Source organism: Dipodomys merriami, unplaced genomic scaffold, assembly GCF_024711535.1.
Source record: "Dipodomys merriami isolate MVZ:Mamm:240054 unplaced genomic scaffold, mDipMer1.0.p SCAF_1, whole genome shotgun sequence".
NCBI lineage: Eukaryota > Metazoa > Chordata > Mammalia > Rodentia > Heteromyidae > Dipodomys > Dipodomys merriami.
In genome coordinates, this window is record NW_027202270.1 from 19,346,174 (window position 1) to 19,361,034 (window position 14,861).

At 42.8% G+C, this 14,861-nt stretch overlaps 1 protein-coding gene across 1 annotated transcript in view; it reads left to right on the forward strand.

Moving 5' to 3' along the window:
- Positions 1–14,861, forward strand: part of Mreg (melanoregulin) — a 52,683-nt gene that overhangs the window by 23,808 nt on the left and 14,014 nt on the right. The window lies entirely within an intron of this gene.

A 14,861-nucleotide genomic window follows, 5' to 3' on the forward strand; every position in this document is an offset into this window, starting at 1 on the left:
AGAAGGTCTGTGTTTCCCAGGCTGGTCTCCAATTCCTGGGCTCAAATGGTCCTCCTGTCTCAGCCCCCTGGGTAGCTATGACTAGAAATACTGGGACAATGCCTGGATTATTCATGGTCTATTTGAATGAACTGCAGATATTTAAGATAGTATATTACCACTGGTTACTAATTACAGCTAATCTTGATAGACCTGCTTGATAAGACACATTTCTAATTACTATCTTAACAGTACAAATTACACTCAAGGCACTATTGTTGAAAAGGAGAAAGATGTCTTAAATATCTTAAATAGTCCATCTCCAATCTCTCCAGTTGATTGACAAGCCAAAGTTATAGATGATTTGAGTGGAATTTAAAGGATGCTTTGGATTGTCACTAACTGTAAATTAGTGGGGCTTGAATTAACATTTATTTTTGTTGTTGTTAAAGCATCTTAAATTATACTTATTAACCAGTTAGCCTTGGATATGCTGTATTTAGGATAGTTTTTGGGTGGTAAGGCTTGAACCCACTCCTAAGAATTCTAAATCCAAAGTTATGGGTTTGGGAATGATAGAATATTAGGGAGGAGAGGACATTATAAGTTGAAATAATAGAGGGTTGTTCTCCCCCCATTCTCATGCTACAATACCACGTCAAGTATTATATAAAGTCATTCTCCAAATCATATGACCTTAGATCTCTAACCTCTATCAGCATTCCTGGGTAGAGGCCTATATTAAATGCACACTGCATGTTTCTTTGTGTCTTGTGGTAATTGAGAAGAACAAGGAGCGTCAGTGTCCATCCCCAATCACCACCCCCAGGTTCTGAAGGAACTGCAGCCTACAAACTCATTTATTAATTTTTTAAAAATCTAGCTTTAATTTCATTCCTTCAGAAACATAGTTAAGTAAGAAGTGATAACTTTTTTTGGGGAGGAGGGGATGGGGGGCCTTGAACTGAGCTCTTTTGCTCAAGACTAGTGCTCTACTACTTTGAGCCACAACTCAATTTCTGGTTTTCTGGTGGTTAATTGGAGAGAAGAGTCTCATGGACTTTCCTGCTAAGGGTTTTTTTTTGTGTGTGTGTCCAGTCGTGGGGCCTGAACTCTTGGCCTGGGCGCTGTCCCTCAGCTCTTCAGCTCAAGGCTAACACGTTACCACTTGAGCTACAGCGCCACTTCTGGTTTTCTGGTGGTTTATTGGAGATAAGAGTTTCACATAATTTCCTGCCCAGGCTGGCTTTGAATTTCGATCCTCAGATCTCAGCCTCCTGAGTAGCTAGGATTACAGGCCTGAGTCACTGGCTCCCAGCTAAGGTTGGGTTTTGAACCACAAACCTCAGATCTCTTAGCCTCCTCAGTAGCTAGGATTATAGCCTTGAGCCACCAGTGCTGGGCTGATGTGAGTGATAGTTTTTATTAGTGCCATGTGTTTGGGGTGAAAAGATGAGATGGATGTAGGGACTGGAGCTGCCACTGGGGAATGATGTGGCCTGCAGATTCTTGTGGTGGCTGTTGATACTTAGCATTCCACTAGTGGCTGAGCAGTGTGCTGATGTCTGGCTTTCTCTGTCCCTTGCACATCTCCTCCTGGGCGGTAACACTGGAAGTAGGTCACAAGGGTGGCTGCTGCCAGGGACAGCTTGTAAAGGGACTTGCTTGACCTTGTTTTCCCTGTATGGAGAGGAGTAATTGCTATTTTGCTGGTTAAGAGTCCATAGATGTTCCTACCCAGGCTAGTTTTGAACTGCAATCTTCAGTTCTCAGCCTCCTAAGTAGTAGGATTACAGGCAGGAGCCGTCAATGCCTGGCTGGATTTTTTTTTCTTTTAATAAAACAGAGAATTTTGATTTTGAAAGAAAACCAAATTCTACCTACTAAGGAACAGGGAACCCTAGATCCTTTTTCATGTTAGAGCTCAGAAGCTCAAGTGAGGTATTAAGGAAATGGAACAACATATTTTTCCTTAAGTAGTCACAGTGTGTTAGAAATTCTCAGAATATTGAGAAATAATTTCACAACGGTGTGTGTCTGAATTTGAATCAGGTAGATGAAGACTGCAAACAGTCCAGGCTGAGTTTATAGTGGTCCAAATTGAAAAACAGAAGAGGTTTTATAGCGAGGCAAATAATAATGGAGAAAAGGCATGAGCTTTCACTAGTTCACAGAGTCAAAAAAAGTAATTTTATTTAAACCTCATAGTCAGAACTTACTATTTACTCAAGCCTTTAAGAGCTGATGGAAATCAGACCTTCCACAGAAGAAATGGTGCTCTGGTAGCCAATTATTGTATTCTGTTCTTTTTTTTTTTTTTTGCTGGTCCTGAGGCTTGAACTCATGGTCTAGGCATGCTTTACCCTCTTGAACCATAGCACCTTTTCCAGCTTTTTCTAAGTAGTTTATTGACAATATGAGTCTCTCAGACTTTCCTGCCTGGGCTAGCTTTGAACTTCGATCCTCAGGTCTCAGCCTCCTGAGTAGCTACGATTACAGACATGAGCCACTGGTACCTGGTGCAATTAGTTTATTCTGTTAAAAACTATGTTAAAACAGGCAGATTTGACTTGTCATTAGAGTGTTGTGAATTCTTTACTGATCCAAAAGGCTAATTTATTTTAGATTGCATTGAATTCTGTGCTAATAAGGTAGGGAAATCTTTTCTTTGTATGTTAGATCCTCTACTGCTTAACACTGTGTAAGAACTAGCTGATTGACCTTGACATGTGAAAGAGACTCTCCTTTCCGAGGGTAGATCCATTTCTAGTTTCACAACTATTTCTAGGTCACTACGACAGGAGGGAGACTGGTTGGCTGTTGATGTCAAGTTCATAGCCATGCAATACCAAGGGTATGTGATTTCTGCCTAATATCAGGTGATCAGGTCTCTAAACTTGACCTTTTCAGGGGTAGAGCTACTTGAACTTTGTAAGTGTATGAGTCAGTGCTCTCTAAAGAAGTAGAAACAAATGATGTATAGATAGATAGGTAGATAGATGATACATGCACCCAGGCATATATACAAACATGCAAATTTATCTTCTGGAATTGGATCACAGCTTGTGGATGGTAACCTGATAGGGTAAGCTGCTGGGCTGGAGACTCAGGAAGAGATGCAGAATAAATCCAAAGGCTATGAGCTGGTAGAATTCTTCTTGGTTGGGAGGGGTCAGTCTTTGTTCTATTAGGACCTTCACCTGATTGGAAAATGCATTAACTTCATGGAGTTATTAATCTGATTTACTCAAAACCTTCTGATTTAAATGTTAATCTCATTTTTTAAAAAACCTTCAAAGAAACATTCAGAATAATATTTGACCAAATATCTAGACACTGTGGCTCAGCCAAGTTGATACATAAAATTAACTATCTCAATGTTCTACTAACACTATCCACAATCTGTAGAGAATAGCATATAATGAGTCTAAACATCTGGTGAGTCACCATTTAACAGATCAGTTCAACATCTCCCACGAGATTAAATCTGTAAGGTGGGTTGGTAAGAAGGAAAACCATGAAAACAATTCCCTGAGGTTTTTTTTTTTTTTTTTTTGGTAGTGGGTCTTGAACTCAGGGCCTGGGGCACTGTCCCTGAACTTTTCTGCTCAAGGCTAGCACTCTACCACTTTGAGCCACAGCTCCACTTCCATTTTTTTATTGGTTAATTGGAAATAAGAGTCACAGACTTTCCTGCCTGGGATGACTTCAAACTGAGATCCTCAGATCTCAGTCTCCTGAGGATTACAGGCATGATCCACCACTCCCCGGCTTCACTGACATTTATGAAGCACTCACTGTTTTCCAGGAACTGCTCTACGTAGCTAATGTATGTATACCAATTAGTTGGATAACTTGGTGCTTTTCTGCCTAGAACAAAGTTGTTTTTCTCATTTGGTGAGAATTTCCTGTCCCTTGATGATACTAGATGGAGACTTGTGAACATTGCCTTCTGCTGAACTGTATGCTCAGACACTGGGCACAGACAGGGACTGAGAAAGGCAGACAGCAGAATGTGGGGTCAAAAGAAAATCTAGAGTACTGTAACATGGGCTGGATCTGGAGCTGTGAGCAGGGGAAGAATTTTGAGGAAAGGCTCAACTTGAAGAGCTTCAGAAGATTGCATAGTGCCAACAGGTCAGGAATGGAAGGAAAGAGGCACTGGGCACATGGGAGTAGAGATGTCTATAGACTGTGGTCCTAGTGAGAAACAAGATGGCCGCAAACGGAACTTCATGCACTGCCAAGGCTCAGCAAGGAAATGAGGTCCTGTCATCCTGCTGGTTCCATGAGACCTCCTAATCATCTACCAAATTAAGTAACTAGCTCATATCTGTTGCCCATAGATAAGTACATTTTTCCAGTTGAGAGTTTGTTCATTTTCTTGATCTCTTAGTAATATATAAAGTTCACTGAGAACACAGAAGTCTATCTGTGACATCATGAAGCTTGGAGAAATCTTCTGGAATGGAGTGGGTAGCATTCAATAAAGATTTAGTACATTTTTCTTGTAGTTGAGCCTAGAGGCAATAATTACCCCAGAATAGTATGGCTTGTGGTTCCCAAAGTCACTAAGGCTATGTGTACCAGTTTGAGGCTCTCTGTAAGGTGTAGTAGTCTAAATGTTGAATTCTCCTCCTCCTCCTCCTCCCCCTCCCCCTCCCACTCCCCCCCCCCCCCCTTCTTCTTCGTCTTCTTTGTCTTCTCCTCCTTTTTTCCCTCAAGGCTAGCACTCTACTACTTGAGCTATAGCTCTTCTTTGAGCTTTTTTTGGCGCTTAATTGGAGATAAAAGCCTCACAGACTTTCCAGCTTAGGCTGGCTTTGAACCCTGATCCTTAAACCTCAGCCTCCTGAATAGCTAGGATAATAGGTGTGAGTCACTGGCACCGGGCTTGAATCTATTTTTATATGTTTACTTCATTTGTTTATTTATTTATTTCATGCCAGCACTGTGACTTGAACTCCAGGCTTGGGTATTACTTAGCTTTTCCATTCATGGCTGGTATTCTACCACTAGAGCAACAATTCTACTGCTGGCTTTTTGATGGTTAATTGGATTTAAGTCTCATGTACTTTTCTGCTCCATCTGGCTTTGAACCTCAATCCTCAGGTCTTAGCCTGCTGACTAGTTTGGATTACAGGTAGGAGCCACTGGTGTCTGGCTTCTGAGATAAATTTTTTTAGATAGCAGCATAATTCTCAATATGACATTGGTCAATATTTGCCTTTTCAGCACTATAACCTTCTTATACATCAAGCTCTTACCTAAGAGCTCTCTTCTCTTGATGTAATTTTCAATTTTTAAAAAATTATCATTGTTATTATTTACATTTGCACTGCTATCCTTACAAACACACACCTGCTGTTTCTTTCACTTGTTCTTCTACTCTTAGGATAAACAAAAAAGGCTCTTAATTGCATGGAGCCCTTGGGAGCCCTTCATAAGTACACATTGGGACTTCCTGATGTAAGTGTGGCTTAGCTGTTGGGCTGTGGGAGGGTTCTAAAGAACATTCTAGAAGGACAGCTTCACTTGCTTTTTGACGTTGATTATGTGGGGAGACACAAGAGCTCTTACCTAGTTCTGATGGTGGCTGAGATCTGCTGCTTTTCAGACTGAAATCTTTAGAATGTTCTGGAAGGATGCCACGTTTTTCCTAACAAAAAGCAACCTTTTTACTTTGGGTGCCAGGCTCCTGGATACCTGCTGTTCCATCATTGTTATACATGACTGTGCTGTTTACCACCCAGGAGTGAGTTGTGCCATCACATGGTTGTGCAATCTAATGAGTACACAAGCCATGTAGCTAATGAATGCCAGCTGGCATACCCTGGTGAAATAATTGTCAGGTTTAACTACAAGCAAGATGAGGTGAAGTCACCAAGCTCCTTCTAGTTTTCTGTTGTTATGGTTATTAAAACACTTAGGGCAATTTCCTGCGGACCTGAGTGGAAATTAACATAGTTCCTTTTCCCCTAAATAGTATGTTTTTCCCTGGAGGCGTTTGTTGAGCCTCACAGGTTGCCATTCCTGGCTGTGTAATGGCGTGTTTTGATGAGGACCTGAAAATCCAGGTGCTCTTGACGGTCAGCCAGGCCCAGATGGGGCGCAGCCTTTTATGCACAGCCACAAAATTCTTTTTTTTTTTTTTTGGTTGCCTTATATAACTGAACTAAGTATGTCTAATTTTTTTTTTTTTTTTTTTTTTTTTTTGGTTTTGGTTTTTGCCAGCTTCAGTTGAGTTTTACCAGGATGTTTTGAAAACAGGTACAAGTCTTAGGGACACAAGTGCACTACAGTGTTGCTTGTCAGTCAGCCCTGATACGCTTCAGGGACTCAGCCCTTTATCCACTTGTTCTGGTTTCTTTTCCAGCAAGCACTTGAAGTTTTGAGGACTCTGGGGGAGCTAAGAGTGGGACTGGCAACAGCTTGTCTGAAAGGCAGACTGCTGAACCCTGTGGTCTAGGATGTCCACATTTTCAAGATAGCTTTGGCAGTCTGAAAGTACTCTGTCACTATCTGATCTATCTGCTATTAATATTCTTTTTAAAAGGAATGGCTGTAGTTCGTACTCATAAGCCATTATTACTGTGTGTGTGTATGTGTGCACACGTGTGCGTGCATGCATGCATATCCGTACAGTGGATTGAACTCAGGGTCCTCAAGCCCTTTATTGGCCTTTTCACTCAAGGCTATTGCTCTAGTACTTGAAGCCACACCTCCAATTCTGGCTTTGTGTTGGGTGATTGAAGATAAGAACATTGCAGACTTTTCTTCCTGGGCTGTCTTTGAACTGTGATTCTCATATCTCAGTTTCCTGAGTAGTAAGGATTACAGACATGAGCCACTAGCACCTGGTGGGAGTTTTCTTTCAAAAACATCTATTAGAGCTGGGTGCTGGCTCATACCTGTAATCCTAGCTACTCAAGAGGCTGAGATCTGATCATTGCCGATCGAAGCCAGGAGACTCTCATTCAATTAATCACAGAAAAAGTTGGAAGTGGTGCTATGGCTGAAGGGATAAAGGGAGAATGGATAGTGTCCAGACCCAGAATTCAAGGCCCAGGATCAGCAAAAACAAAACCACATATTAGGCCTGGTATTGGTGGTTCACACCTGTAATCCTAGCAACTCCAGAGGCTGTGATCTGAGGATCGTAATTCAAAGCCAGCCTAGGCAGGAAAGTCTGTGAGACTCTTATCTCCAATTAACCACCAGAAAAACCGGAGGCGGCACTGTGGGTCAAAGTTGTAGAGTGATAGACTTGAGGAAAATCTCAGGCACAGGGCTTAGACCCTGTGTTTGGACTCCACAACTGACAAATTCCCCCCACCTCCACATGCTATATTAGGAGAAAAACAGAGGAATTCAGTGAGGGATGTAAATGGCTGATGAATTTAACCTCCTTTGCAATGTTGAGGGAGGAAACTGAACTTACATTTGTGACAACTGGTGAAATGACTGTTTCTTGTCCCAAATGATCTGGTGAAGGCAAAGGGCTGGATTGTTTAGAGGGATGAATGAGTTAGCAGTCAACATCTGACCCATCTTTGAGGTGATGATAGTTGAATGTGGACAACTAATTGGGAATGTCTTTCCCATCGGATGGTTGGCAGGACACCAGCAATGCTGCACCTCCTCGCTGGCAGATCCTCAGCTGATGTTGAAACACTGACTCACCTTTCATCCCACCTGCACTGCTTGCTTCTCTGCCCTACTTTCCAAAGGTCTTTTCTTGTTCTCTTGTTTCTGCTCTTCCAGTCATTGGCTTTCGATTCTTCTTCCAGCTACTCAAAATCCAGGGCAAGACAATGTAAAACCACCAGGAAGGGAAGTTGATCAGAGTCACCACTGAGTTCATCCTTTTCTTCATTGTTTTGCCCCAAACATTTTCCCTTTTGTCCGTGGATGCCTGTCTTTATGTGAACTTCTTATCTGTCATGGAGTAAAATCTGGCCATTGGGAAGAACTGGTTCAGGCCCAAATGTATCTAGGCTCTTTAGTGCTGAGAACCTAAAAACATTTCTTGACTCCTCATTCCTGTTCTCAAACACACCATGAAGTAGATGTATGAGCAAGGCATAATATTAACCTTTTTATTTTTATTTTTTTTTAGTGCCAGTCCTGGAGTTTGAACTCAGGGCCTGGGCACTGTCCCTGGGCTTTTTTTTGTTGTTGTTGTTCAAAGCTAGCACTCTTATCACTTGAGCCACAGTGCCGCTTCTGGCTTTTTCTGAGTAGTTAATTGGAGATAAGATTCTCAAGGACTTTTCTGCTCAGGCTTGCTTCAAACCACAATCCTCAGATCTCAGCTTCCTGAGTAGCTAGGATTACAGGCGCGAGCCACCAGCTCCTGGTTTTATTTTGTGTGTTGATATTGGGGCATGAACTCAGGGTTTTGGGCTCTCCTTTGACTTGTTTTTTTACTCAAGGCTGGGTCTCTACTACTTGAGTCAGACCTTCACATCTAGCTTTTTGCTGGTTAAGTGGATATGAGTCTCCAGATTTATCTGCCTAGGGCTGGCTTTGAACCAGGATCTTCAGATCTCAGCCTTCCAAATAGCTAGGATTACAGATGTAATCTCAGCTAAGAATTTTTTTTCTTTTTCTTTTTTTTTTGCTTATTGTGATATCGTGATCTAATAATTAGTATTTGCTGATTTAGTCTGGTTTTTTCTTTAGTTGTAAAAAACAAAAAAAAACTTACACCAAACCAAAACCTGAGGCTGGAAGGCATTTTCTTTTGGATCATGGAGTCTGATAAGTCCAAGAGCATGGTGCCTGTAAGATCCTTGTGCTGCTTCAACTCACAGCAGAAAACCAGACAATGGGCTCATGCAGAAGAAATGGAATATAAGGGGTCTTTTCTGTATAGCAACCCTCTCTTGAGATAAATAATTCAGTCACTTGAGAATGACATTAATCCATTAAGGAGGGTGGAGTCCTCATGACCTAATCATTCTGGGAAGATCCCACCACACTCTCAAAGCTGTTATATTGACAATGAAATCTCAACATGAGTTGTGGTGGGACAAATGACATGTAAGCCAGCGGGAGTACACACTTTCTTTATGGAATGTTCCCACTTAGCGTAATTGAGCCTCATCAGGTTGTGGCATGGCAGGGTGAAGATTTCTTAGGTGAAAATGAGACCCAAGTTCCATGATCTCCTGGTCAAGGATAGATCTCTGACTCAGACCCACTTCTGCCTTTCGGGCAGAAGAGATTTGTAGTGAACTTTTGTTATGGAGGCTTTGATCATACTCATTGTATTTAGAAGTTTCTCAGTGGGAAGACTCCTGGTTCACAGATGAATGGTGCTTGGCTGGAGGTTGTTCTACACCAGACATGCCTTCTTCCATGTCTGTGATCCAGAGTTGGTTCCTTCTGAGGGCTTCGAGGGATATGTTCCAGTTCCTTCTTCTCAGCTTCTCTTCATCTTCTTTCCCACATCTACCTTTCTTCACACTTCTTCTGAGGACACCAGACCTGTTAGAACTACTCTAATGACTGCATTTAAGCTTGATAACTTCTTTTTTTGCCAGTCCTGGGGCTTGAACTCAAGGCCTGGGCGCTGTCCCTGAGCTTCTTTTGCTCAAGGCTGACACTCTACCACTTGAGCCACAGTGCCACTTCCAGCTTTTTCTGTGTATGTGGTACAGAGGAATCAAGCTCAGGGCTTCATGCATGTTAGGCAAGCAGTCTACCACTGAGCCACATTCCCAGCCAAGCTGGTAACTTCTGTAAAGAGACACTGTCTCCAAGTCAAGTTCAATTTTAAAGTATTGGGAGTTAAGACATCACCTGAGTGCCAGTGGCTCATGCCTGTAATCCTAGCTAGTGAGGAGGCTGAGATCTGAGCCTAGGCAGGAAAGTCTGTGAGACTCTTATTTCCAATGAACCACCAAAAAGCTGGAAATAGAGCTGTAGTTCAAGCGCTGGAATTAAAAAAAAAAAAAAAAGGTGAGGGACAGTGCCCAGGCCCTGAGTTCAAGCCTTAGTACTAGTACAAAGCTCCTCACCTCTGGGCACTGTTCCTAAGCCTCTTTGTGTTCAAGGCTAGCACTCTATCACTTGAACCACAGTGCCACTTCCAACTTTTGAGTGATTTACTGTAGATAATAGTCTCATGGGGACTTTTCTGCCTGGGCTGACTTTGAACTGAGATCCTTAAATCTCAGCCTCCTGAGTAGTTAGTATTACAGGTGTGAGCCACTGGCACCCAGCTATATAATAGTTTTGTATAACGACACTGAGGTCGTGATCTTGGGGCCAAGCTTTGTCATTGGTCTGTAATTTTCAGGCTTTATTTTTTTCTTTTATCTCTGTAATTCTTTCCCCCTAAATAAACTCTACCAGGAAATGGATCAAATTAAAGCCATTATGGTTACAATGGGGTAGCAGCCTAGATTTTTTCATGAGCTGCCCAGGCATCTTTGGAGAAATTGCCTACCAGGGTTTGGAAAACAAGATGAGCTTGCTTTAAGTGTATGAAGTCCTGGGTTCTGTTCTCAGTACTACCAAAAAATAACAATAGCAAAAACAATAGACTAACCATAAAGAATCCCTACTGTGTTGAGCTACTAAAGGGCCCTTTAGTATGTAAATCTGATATCTAGGAAAATACCTTAAACTCATCAAGATAAATTATATTTTAGAAATAAACAAATAAATGAAAGTTTACCAGCTAGGTGTGGTGGTTAACATCTGTAACTCCCAGTACTTGGGAGGTTGAGGCAGGGAGCCTTGTGAATTTGGGCCAACCTCTACACAATGGGACCCTGAGGTTGAAGCAGGAGGCCTTGTGAATTTGAGGCCAGCCTCTACAGAATGAGACCCTTTCTCTCTCTCTCTCTGTCTCTGTCTCTCTCTCTCTCACACACACACTGATTAAGTTACCAGTTATGAATAGGTCAGTACAAATGAATTCATGACTTTTGAGTGAGAAAAGGCATGCCCTGGGTGTGGAGTGGATGTTGGTACATTTGATTCCCTCCAGGGTACATTTTCCTTCACGCTCAAGGCATACCACAACCAAATCCATTTTGCCAGCTGTTTTTGTAAGTAAAGTTTTATTGGCACATAGCCATGTCCATTTGTTTACATATTGTCTGTGGCTGCTTTTCCAGAGTTTAGAGTAGCTGTGACAGGGGCCTAAAATCCTTGCAATCTGGTTCTTTACTTAAGAAGTCCGCTGACTTCTGTGCCCGACCCCCCCCAAGCTTTGTCTTTTGTTGAATGTTCCTGAGACTTGGCTCAGATGATTGTGTGGATTTAATTTCTCACACAAAGAGCAGCTCCTTTGAGGAGGGCTTCTTATGCCCACTACTGTATCACACACTTTGGAAGAGGATACCTGATGTGGAAACAGAATCTTCTAGTTTTCCACTCCTGGGTATGAAGCATTTTTCATATACTGAAGGTTTTTTTTTTTTTTTTTTAAACAATGATGAATTGTATGATTTATTATGGAAGCTTTGTCTAAGTTAATAAAATATAATTTCCAAATATGTTGGGATGTACTCCTGTCTTAGAATACTACCATACCACCGGGCGCCGATGGCTCATGCCTGTAATCCTAGCTACTCAGGAGGCCGAGATCTGAGGATCATGGTTCAAAGCCAGCTTGGGTAGGAAAGTCCGTGAGACTCTTTTTTTTTTTTTTTTGGGTCCAGTCGTGGGGCCTGAACTCTGGGCCTGGGCACTGTCCCTCAGCTCTTCAGCTCAAGGCTAGCGCTCTACCACTTGAGCCACAGCGCCACTTCCGGCTTTTTTCTTTTTGCTTATGTGGTGCTGAGGAATCGAACCCAGGGCCTTGAGCATGCAAGGCAAGCGCTCTACCACTGAGCCACCTTCCCAGCCCCGTCGTGAGACTCTTATCTCCAATAAAACCCACTAGAAAACCAGAAGTGGCGCTGTGGCTCAAGCGGTAGAGTGCTCACCTTGAGCTGAAGAGCTGAGGGACAGTGCCCAAGCCCAGAGTTCAAGCCCCATGACCGACTAAAAAAAAAAAGAATACTACCATACCATTCTTTCCAGTCTTATTCTAGGATTTTTTTTTTTTTTTTTTTGGGTCCGGTCGTGGGGCCTGAACTCTGGGCCTGGGCGCTGTCCCTCAGCTCTTCAGCTCAAGGCTAGCACTCTACCACTTGAGCCACAGTGCCACTTCCGGCTTTTTTCTTATGTGGTGCTGAGGAATCGAACCCAGGGCCTCGAGCATGCAAGGCAAGTGCTCTACCACTGAGCCACCTTCCCAGCTCTCTAGGATTTTTTTTTTTTTAATGCACAAGACTTGTTTTAAAGGCTTTGCTTGAATTCGAAAGCCTGCCAGGGTGACATATATGCTAGAGGGTCTTGAAAACTTGAAATGGCTGTTAAATTCAGAGTTAACAAGCAGCTTCCTGATTGGCTTGGCAAGGAGTCGTCATGTGGGTATGGCTAAGAAAGAATGGAGCACTGACCAACAAAGGTGTTAACTGGGGAACTTCTAGGCAATTCCAGAAGCCTAAGTGGTTCTTTTGCTTTGAGGCTTGTGACATTACAAAATGCTTTAGGCTCTGTAAGTCAACTCCCAATACTTGAGTCACGAGCAAATACTATGCTATTTCATGCACAGACTGAACTACTGTGGAGTTTGGTGTCTGTGACGCTCAAGAAAATGACTTAATCATATCCTGCTGTATGTTTTGGACTATTTACTATTCTTAATATAATATAAATGGCACACAAATAGTTTTACTGTATTGCTTAGGGAATAATGACAAGAAATACAGTTTTACTTTTTCTATTTTCGAACCATACTTCGTTGAATCCTTTGATGATGGGCCCTGTGGATATGGAATACTAAATGTAAAAATAATATGTAAAAATAATATGTTGCTTCACCTACTGTTATATTTTGTTTAGCCCACTATTTCCAAAATAGTATTTTTTCAGTATATAGTTAACATAAAAGTTTTTCTTTCTTTTATTTATTTTTTGATCTTGTTATATAGCTCAGACTAGCTTGGAATTTGCTATCCTCTTATCTCAGCCTCTTGAGTGCTATGATTATAGGTATGTGCCACCATGCATCAAAACTTTTTCTTTTGGCTGGGCGCTGGTGGCTCACAGCTGCAATCCTAGCTACTCAGTGTTGGGTCCCACAAAAGCCGGACGGGGTCCGCCCGTTCCCTAGCCTCCCTCAGCCCAGGAGACAATCAGACACAGCGGGGAGCCAAATCCAGCAGGTAGAAAAACTCGTTTATTAACAGAGAGCAGCCCCTTTTAAAGACAAAAAGGGTGGGTGGTATGGTAAGGGAGGAAGAGGAACCAATCACTGTCAAGGTCACACCCTATCATTCACCTGAGCCTTCACGGGCTGGTTAGGTACTGATCAGAAGATCAATTGGGGTCTGCCCACTCTACTCTCTCCCAGAGCCATCTTGGCTGGCCATGTGCTCTTCAGTAAATTAGGCTCTGCCCACTCAACCCCCTCCCAGCGCCATCTTTGCTGCCCATGTGCTCCACAACTCAGGAGGCTAAGATCTAAGGATTGTTAGGTTTTTAAAAAGAGTAGCCGAGTAAGAACAGCACCATGCACGTGGTATTCAGGTAAGGGGTAGGTTTATCATCGTTCTGACTGGCACCAGGCCATGTTGGCCCTCCATGTGGTGGGGAAAGCCTGGGAAAGAGAGCTGGGAGAGCTGGGAAAGAGAAGACAGCTAGAAAAAAAAGCTAGAAAAGAGGGCATCTGGGCCTGGGCTAGGCTTTATCTAGGGCGGAAAAAGATGTGGCCATATCAAATTCAGATGTTACCTCAACGGTGTGCCCGTTGCCTAAGTAATGCAGGTACTGGGCAGAGACTTTGCTGAGAGGAGGGTGGAGTCTGCTCACCATCCAGGAGTGGACCTTACAAGGATCACCATTCAAAGACAGCTTGGGCAGGAAACTCGGTGAGACTCTTATCTTCAATAAGCCACTAGAAAACTGGAAGTGACTGTGGCTCAAGTGGTAGAGCACTAGCTTTGAGCTGAAGAGCTCAGGGACAGTGCCCAGGCCCAGAGTTCAAGCCCCATAACCAACAAAAACAAAACAAAAAGCTTTTTTTTTTTTTTTTTTTTTTTTTTTGTGAAACTGGAGTCTGGATTCAGGACCTTATACTCACTCTCCTCGCGCTGATGAGGCTGGTGGTCTACCACATAAGCAACACCTGGCTTTTTGCTGGGTATTTTGGACTCAGAGTGTCACAGACTATTGTGCCTGGTGTTAGAACTAAGCCCCCCAAATAGCTATGATTATAGGCATGAGCCCCCAGCTTTCAGCTTTATTGTGAAAATCTCTTTCTAGGGGATTTTTTATTCAATTTGTTTCCCTTCAAAAATTCAGTGTGTAAGCCGGGAGCTGGTGGCTCACGCCTGTAATCCTAGCTACTCAGGAGGCTGAGATCTGAGGATCGCGGTTCAAAGCCAGCCCGGGCAGGAAAGACCATGAGACTCCTATCTCCAATAAGCCACCAGAAAACCGGAAGTGGCGCTGTAGCTCAAGTGGTAGAGCGCTTGCCTTGAGCTGAAGAGCTGAGGGACAGCGCCCAGGCCCAGAGTTCAAGCCCCACGACCGACAAAAAAAAAAATTCAGTGTGTATCTTACACGTATAGCACATCTTCAATTTAGACTAGTCTTAGTTCAGGTGCTCTGTAGTATGTGGCTAGTGGCTACCATAGTATTGGACAGCACAGGTGTAGCTACGAGAGGCCTGTGCATTGGATGGTACAGGTCTGGATGCTGCACGGTAGCCAGATCTTTGAAAGGTCTGGAATTATTCAGTCCATCCATAACTAAACTTGGACTAACCTTTCTTAATGGTACATACTTACTGTAATTGTATGAATTTACTGTTT